Genomic DNA, 7,043 nt, shown 5'->3' with positions numbered 1-7,043 from the left:
ATCATGTGGGGGGCGGGGGGGGGGGGGGGGCGCCGGGGGGGGGGGGGGGGGGGGGGGGGCCGGGGGGGGGGGGGGGGGGGGGCGCTGGGGGGGGGGGGGGGGCCCGGGGGGGGGGGGGGGTGGCGGGGGGGGGGGTTGGGGGCGGGGGGGGTTGGGGGGGGGGGGGGTGGGGGGGGGGGGGGGGGGGGGGGGGGGGGGGGGGGGGGGGGGGGGGGTGGGGGGGTGGGGGGGTGGGGGGGGGGGGGGGTGGGGGGGGGGGGGGGTGGGGGGGGGGGGGGGTGGGGGGGTGTGCGGGGGGTGGGGGGGGGGGTGGGGGGGGGGGGGGGTGGGGGGGGGGGGGGGTGGGGGGGGGGGGGGGTGGGGGGGGGGGGGGGTGGGGGGGGGGGGGGGTGGGGGGGGGGGGGGGTGGGGGGGGGGGGGGGTGGGGGGGGGGGGGGGTGGGGGGGGGGGGGGGTGGGGGGGGGGGGGGGTGGGGGGGGGGGGGGGTGGGGGGGGGGGGGGGTGGGGGGGGGGGGGGGTGGGGGGGGGGGGGGGTGGGGGGGGGGGGGGGTGGGGGGGGGGGGGGGTGGGGGGGGGGGGGGGTGGGGGGGGGGGGGGGTGGGGGGGGGGGGGGGTGGGGGGGGGGGGGGGTGGGGGGGGGGGGGGGTGGGGGGGGGGGGGGGTGGGGGGGGGGGGGGGTGGGGGGGGGGGGGGGTGGGGGGGGGGGGGGGTGGGGGGGGGGGGGGGTGGGGGGGGGGGGGGGTGGGGGGGGGGGGGGGTGGGGGGGGGGGGGGGTGGGGGGGGGGGGGGGTGGGGGGGGGGGGGGGTGGGGGGGGGGGGGGGTGGGGGGGGGGGGGGGTGGGGGGGGGGGGGGGTGGGGGGGGGGGGGGGTGGGGGGGGGGGGGGGTGGGGGGGGGGGGGGGTGGGGGGGGGGGGGGGTGGGGGGGGGGGGGGGTGGGGGGGGGGGGGGGTGGGGGGGGGGGGGGGTGGGGGGGGGGGGGGGTGGGGGGGGGGGGGGGTGGGGGGGGGGGGGGGTGGGGGGGGGGGGGGGTGGGGGGGGGGGGGGGTGGGGGGGGGGGGGGGTGGGGGGGGGGGGGGGTGGGGGGGGGGGGGGGTGGGGGGGGGGGGGGGTGGGGGGGGGGGGGGGTGGGGGGGGGGGGGGGTGGGGGGGGGGGGGGGTGGGGGGGGGGGGGGGTGGGGGGGGGGGGGGGTGGGGGGGGGGGGGGGTGGGGGGGGGGGGGGGTGGGGGGGGGGGGGGGTGGGGGGGGGGGGGGGTGGGGGGGGGGGGGGGTGGGGGGGGGGGGGGGTGGGGGGGGGGGGGGGTGGGGGGGGGGGGGGGTGGGGGGGGGGGGGGGTGGGGGGGGGGGGGGGTGGGGGGGGGGGGGGGTGGGGGGGGGGGGGGGTGGGGGGGGGGGGGGGTGGGGGGGGGGGGGGGTGGGGGGGGGGGGGGGTGGGGGGGGGGGGGGGTGGGGGGGGGGGGGGGTGGGGGGGGGGGGGGGTGGGGGGGGGGGGGGGTGGGGGGGGGGGGGGGTGGGGGGGGGGGGGGGTGGGGGGGGGGGGGGGTGGGGGGGGGGGGGGGTGGGGGGGGGGGGGGGTGGGGGGGGGGGGGGGTGGGGGGGGGGGGGGGTGGGGGGGGGGGGGGGTGGGGGGGGGGGGGGGTGGGGGGGGGGGGGGGTGGGGGGGGGGGGGGGTGGGGGGGGGGGGGGGTGGGGGGGGGGGGGGGTGGGGGGGGGGGGGGGTGGGGGGGGGGGGGGGTGGGGGGGGGGGGGGGTGGGGGGGGGGGGGGGTGGGGGGGGGGGGGGGTGGGGGGGGGGGGGGGTGGGGGGGGGGGGGGGTGGGGGGGGGGGGGGGTGGGGGGGGGGGGGGGTGGGGGGGGGGGGGGGTGGGGGGGGGGGGGGGTGGGGGGGGGGGGGGGTGGGGGGGGGGGGGGGTGGGGGGGGGGGGGGGTGGGGGGGGGGGGGGGTGGGGGGGGGGGGGGGTGGGGGGGGGGGGGGGTGGGGGGGGGGGGGGGTGGGGGGGGGGGGGGGTGGGGGGGGGGGGGGGTGGGGGGGGGGGGGGGTGGGGGGGGGGGGGGGTGGGGGGGGGGGGGGGTGGGGGGGGGGGGGGGTGGGGGGGGGGGGGGGTGGGGGGGGGGGGGGGTGGGGGGGGGGGGGGGTGGGGGGGGGGGGGGGTGGGGGGGGGGGGGGGTGGGGGGGGGGGGGGGTGGGGGGGGGGGGGGGTGGGGGGGGGGGGGGGTGGGGGGGGGGGGGGGTGGGGGGGGGGGGGGGTGGGGGGGGGGGGGGGTGGGGGGGGGGGGGGGTGGGGGGGGGGGGGGGTGGGGGGGGGGGGGGGTGGGGGGGGGGGGGGGTGGGGGGGGGGGGGGGTGGGGGGGGGGGGGGGTGGGGGGGGGGGGGGGTGGGGGGGGGGGGGGGTGGGGGGGGGGGGGGGTGGGGGGGGGGGGGGGTGGGGGGGGGGGGGGGTGGGGGGGGGGGGGGGTGGGGGGGGGGGGGGGTGGGGGGGGGGGGGGGTGGGGGGGGGGGGGGGTGGGGGGGGGGGGGGGTGGGGGGGGGGGGGGGTGGGGGGGGGGGGGGGTGGGGGGGGGGGGGGGTGGGGGGGGGGGGGGGTGGGGGGGGGGGGGGGTGGGGGGGGGGGGGGGTGGGGGGGGGGGGGGGTGGGGGGGGGGGGGGGTGGGGGGGGGGGGGGGTGGGGGGGGGGGGGGGTGGGGGGGGGGGGGGGTGGGGGGGGGGGGGGGTGGGGGGGGGGGGGGGTGGGGGGGGGGGGGGGTGGGGGGGGGGGGGGGTGGGGGGGGGGGGGGGTGGGGGGGGGGGGGGGTGGGGGGGGGGGGGGGTGGGGGGGGGGGGGGGTGGGGGGGGGGGGGGGTGGGGGGGGGGGGGGGTGGGGGGGGGGGGGGGTGGGGGGGGGGGGGGGTGGGGGGGGGGGGGGGTGGGGGGGGGGGGGGGTGGGGGGGGGGGGGGGTGGGGGGGGGGGGGGGTGGGGGGGGGGGGGGGTGGGGGGGGGGGGGGGTGGGGGGGGGGGGGGGTGGGGGGGGGGGGGGGTGGGGGGGGGGGGGGGTGGGGGGGGGGGGGGGTGGGGGGGGGGGGGGGTGGGGGGGGGGGGGGGTGGGGGGGGGGGGGGGTGGGGGGGGGGGGGGGTGGGGGGGGGGGGGGGTGGGGGGGGGGGGGGGTGGGGGGGGGGGGGGGTGGGGGGGGGGGGGGGTGGGGGGGGGGGGGGGTGGGGGGGGGGGGGGGTGGGGGGGGGGGGGGGTGGGGGGGGGGGGGGGTGGGGGGGGGGGGGGGTGGGGGGGGGGGGGGGTGGGGGGGGGGGGGGGTGGGGGGGGGGGGGGGTGGGGGGGGGGGGGGGTGGGGGGGGGGGGGGGTGGGGGGGGGGGGGGGTGGGGGGGGGGGGGGGTGGGGGGGGGGGGGGGTGGGGGGGGGGGGGGGTGGGGGGGGGGGGGGGTGGGGGGGGGGGGGGGTGGGGGGGGGGGGGGGTGGGGGGGGGGGGGGGTGGGGGGGGGGGGGGGTGGGGGGGGGGGGGGGTGGGGGGGGGGGGGGGTGGGGGGGGGGGGGGGTGGGGGGGGGGGGGGGTGGGGGGGGGGGGGGGTGGGGGGGGGGGGGGGTGGGGGGGGGGGGGGGTGGGGGGGGGGGGGGGTGGGGGGGGGGGGGGGTGGGGGGGGGGGGGGGTGGGGGGGGGGGGGGGTGGGGGGGGGGGGGGGTGGGGGGGGGGGGGGGTGGGGGGGGGGGGGGGTGGGGGGGGGGGGGGGTGGGGGGGGGGGGGGGTGGGGGGGGGGGGGGGTGGGGGGGGGGGGGGGTGGGGGGGGGGGGGGGTGGGGGGGGGGGGGGGTGGGGGGGGGGGGGGGTGGGGGGGGGGGGGGGTGGGGGGGGGGGGGGGTGGGGGGGGGGGGGGGTGGGGGGGGGGGGGGGTGGGGGGGGGGGGGGGTGGGGGGGGGGGGGGGTGGGGGGGGGGGGGGGTGGGGGGGGGGGGGGGTGGGGGGGGGGGGGGGTGGGGGGGGGGGGGGGTGGGGGGGGGGGGGGGTGGGGGGGGGGGGGGGTGGGGGGGGGGGGGGGTGGGGGGGGGGGGGGGTGGGGGGGGGGGGGGGTGGGGGGGGGGGGGGGTGGGGGGGGGGGGGGGTGGGGGGGGGGGGGGGTGGGGGGGGGGGGGGGTGGGGGGGGGGGGGGGTGGGGGGGGGGGGGGGTGGGGGGGGGGGGGGGTGGGGGGGGGGGGGGGTGGGGGGGGGGGGGGGTGGGGGGGGGGGGGGGTGGGGGGGGGGGGGGGTGGGGGGGGGGGGGGGTGGGGGGGGGGGGGGGTGGGGGGGGGGGGGGGTGGGGGGGGGGGGGGGTGGGGGGGGGGGGGGGTGGGGGGGGGGGGGGGTGGGGGGGGGGGGGGGTGGGGGGGGGGGGGGGTGGGGGGGGGGGGGGGTGGGGGGGGGGGGGGGTGGGGGGGGGGGGGGGTGGGGGGGGGGGGGGGTGGGGGGGGGGGGGGGTGGGGGGGGGGGGGGGTGGGGGGGGGGGGGGGTGGGGGGGGGGGGGGGTGGGGGGGGGGGGGGGTGGGGGGGGGGGGGGGTGGGGGGGGGGGGGGGTGGGGGGGGGGGGGGGTGGGGGGGGGGGGGGGTGGGGGGGGGGGGGGGTGGGGGGGGGGGGGGGTGGGGGGGGGGGGGGGTGGGGGGGGGGGGGGGTGGGGGGGGGGGGGGGTGGGGGGGGGGGGGGGTGGGGGGGGGGGGGGGTGGGGGGGGGGGGGGGTGGGGGGGGGGGGGGGTGGGGGGGGGGGGGGGTGGGGGGGGGGGGGGGTGGGGGGGGGGGGGGGTGGGGGGGGGGGGGGGTGGGGGGGGGGGGGGGTGGGGGGGGGGGGGGGTGGGGGGGGGGGGGGGTGGGGGGGGGGGGGGGTGGGGGGGGGGGGGGGTGGGGGGGGGGGGGGGTGGGGGGGGGGGGGGGTGGGGGGGGGGGGGGGTGGGGGGGGGGGGGGGTGGGGGGGGGGGGGGGTGGGGGGGGGGGGGGGTGGGGGGGGGGGGGGGTGGGGGGGGGGGGGGGTGGGGGGGGGGGGGGGTGGGGGGGGGGGGGGGTGGGGGGGGGGGGGGGTGGGGGGGGGGGGGGGTGGGGGGGGGGGGGGGTGGGGGGGGGGGGGGGTGGGGGGGGGGGGGGGTGGGGGGGGGGGGGGGTGGGGGGGGGGGGGGGTGGGGGGGGGGGGGGGTGGGGGGGGGGGGGGGTGGGGGGGGGGGGGGGTGGGGGGGGGGGGGGGTGGGGGGGGGGGGGGGTGGGGGGGGGGGGGGGTGGGGGGGGGGGGGGGTGGGGGGGGGGGGGGGTGGGGGGGGGGGGGGGTGGGGGGGGGGGGGGGTGGGGGGGGGGGGGGGTGGGGGGGGGGGGGGGTGGGGGGGGGGGGGGGTGGGGGGGGGGGGGGGTGGGGGGGGGGGGGGGTGGGGGGGGGGGGGGGTGGGGGGGGGGGGGGGTGGGGGGGGGGGGGGGTGGGGGGGGGGGGGGGTGGGGGGGGGGGGGGGTGGGGGGGGGGGGGGGTGGGGGGGGGGGGGGGTGGGGGGGGGGGGGGGTGGGGGGGGGGGGGGGTGGGGGGGGGGGGGGGTGGGGGGGGGGGGGGGTGGGGGGGGGGGGGGGTGGGGGGGGGGGGGGGTGGGGGGGGGGGGGGGTGGGGGGGGGGGGGGGTGGGGGGGGGGGGGGGTGGGGGGGGGGGGGGGTGGGGGGGGGGGGGGGTGGGGGGGGGGGGGGGTGGGGGGGGGGGGGGGTGGGGGGGGGGGGGGGTGGGGGGGGGGGGGGGTGGGGGGGGGGGGGGGTGGGGGGGGGGGGGGGTGGGGGGGGGGGGGGGTGGGGGGGGGGGGGGGTGGGGGGGGGGGGGGGTGGGGGGGGGGGGGGGTGGGGGGGGGGGGGGGTGGGGGGGGGGGGGGGTGGGGGGGGGGGGGGGTGGGGGGGGGGGGGGGTGGGGGGGGGGGGGGGTGGGGGGGGGGGGGGGTGGGGGGGGGGGGGGGTGGGGGGGGGGGGGGGTGGGGGGGGGGGGGGGTGGGGGGGGGGGGGGGTGGGGGGGGGGGGGGGTGGGGGGGGGGGGGGGTGGGGGGGGGGGGGGGTGGGGGGGGGGGGGGGTGGGGGGGGGGGGGGGTGGGGGGGGGGGGGGGTGGGGGGGGGGGGGGGTGGGGGGGGGGGGGGGTGGGGGGGGGGGGGGGTGGGGGGGGGGGGGGGTGGGGGGGGGGGGGGGTGGGGGGGGGGGGGGGTGGGGGGGGGGGGGGGTGGGGGGGGGGGGGGGTGGGGGGGGGGGGGGGTGGGGGGGGGGGGGGGTGGGGGGGGGGGGGGGTGGGGGGGGGGGGGGGTGGGGGGGGGGGGGGGTGGGGGGGGGGGGGGGTGGGGGGGGGGGGGGGTGGGGGGGGGGGGGGGTGGGGGGGGGGGGGGGTGGGGGGGGGGGGGGGTGGGGGGGGGGGGGGGTGGGGGGGGGGGGGGGTGGGGGGGGGGGGGGGTGGGGGGGGGGGGGGGTGGGGGGGGGGGGGGGTGGGGGGGGGGGGGGGTGGGGGGGGGGGGGGGTGGGGGGGGGGGGGGGTGGGGGGGGGGGGGGGTGGGGGGGGGGGGGGGTGGGGGGGGGGGGGGGTGGGGGGGGGGGGGGGTGGGGGGGGGGGGGGGTGGGGGGGGGGGGGGGTGGGGGGGGGGGGGGGTGGGGGGGGGGGGGGGTGGGGGGGGGGGGGGGTGGGGGGGGGGGGGGGTGGGGGGGGGGGGGGGTGGGGGGGGGGGGGGGTGGGGGGGGGGGGGGGTGGGGGGGGGGGGGGGTGGGGGGGGGGGGGGGTGGGGGGGGGGGGGGGTGGGGGGGGGGGGGGGTGGGGGGGGGGGGGGGTGGGGGGGGGGGGGGGTGGGGGGGGGGGGGGGTGGGGGGGGGGGGGGGTGGGGGGGGGGGGGGGTGGGGGGGGGGGGGGGTGGGGGGGGGGGGGGGTGGGGGGGGGGGGGGGTGGGGGGGGGGGGGGGTGGGGGGGGGGGGGGGTGGGGGGGGGGGGGGGTGGGGGGGGGGGGGGGTGGGGGGGGGGGGGGGTGGGGGGGGGGGGGGGTGGGGGGGGGGGGGGGTGGGGGGGGGGGGGGGTGGGGGGGGGGGGGGGTGGGGGGGGGGGG

Source organism: Sphaerodactylus townsendi, linkage group LG06 (genome assembly GCF_021028975.2).
Source record: "Sphaerodactylus townsendi isolate TG3544 linkage group LG06, MPM_Stown_v2.3, whole genome shotgun sequence".
NCBI classification, from domain to species: domain Eukaryota; kingdom Metazoa; phylum Chordata; class Lepidosauria; order Squamata; family Sphaerodactylidae; genus Sphaerodactylus; species Sphaerodactylus townsendi.
Note: the sequence above shows the minus strand (reverse complement) of the source record.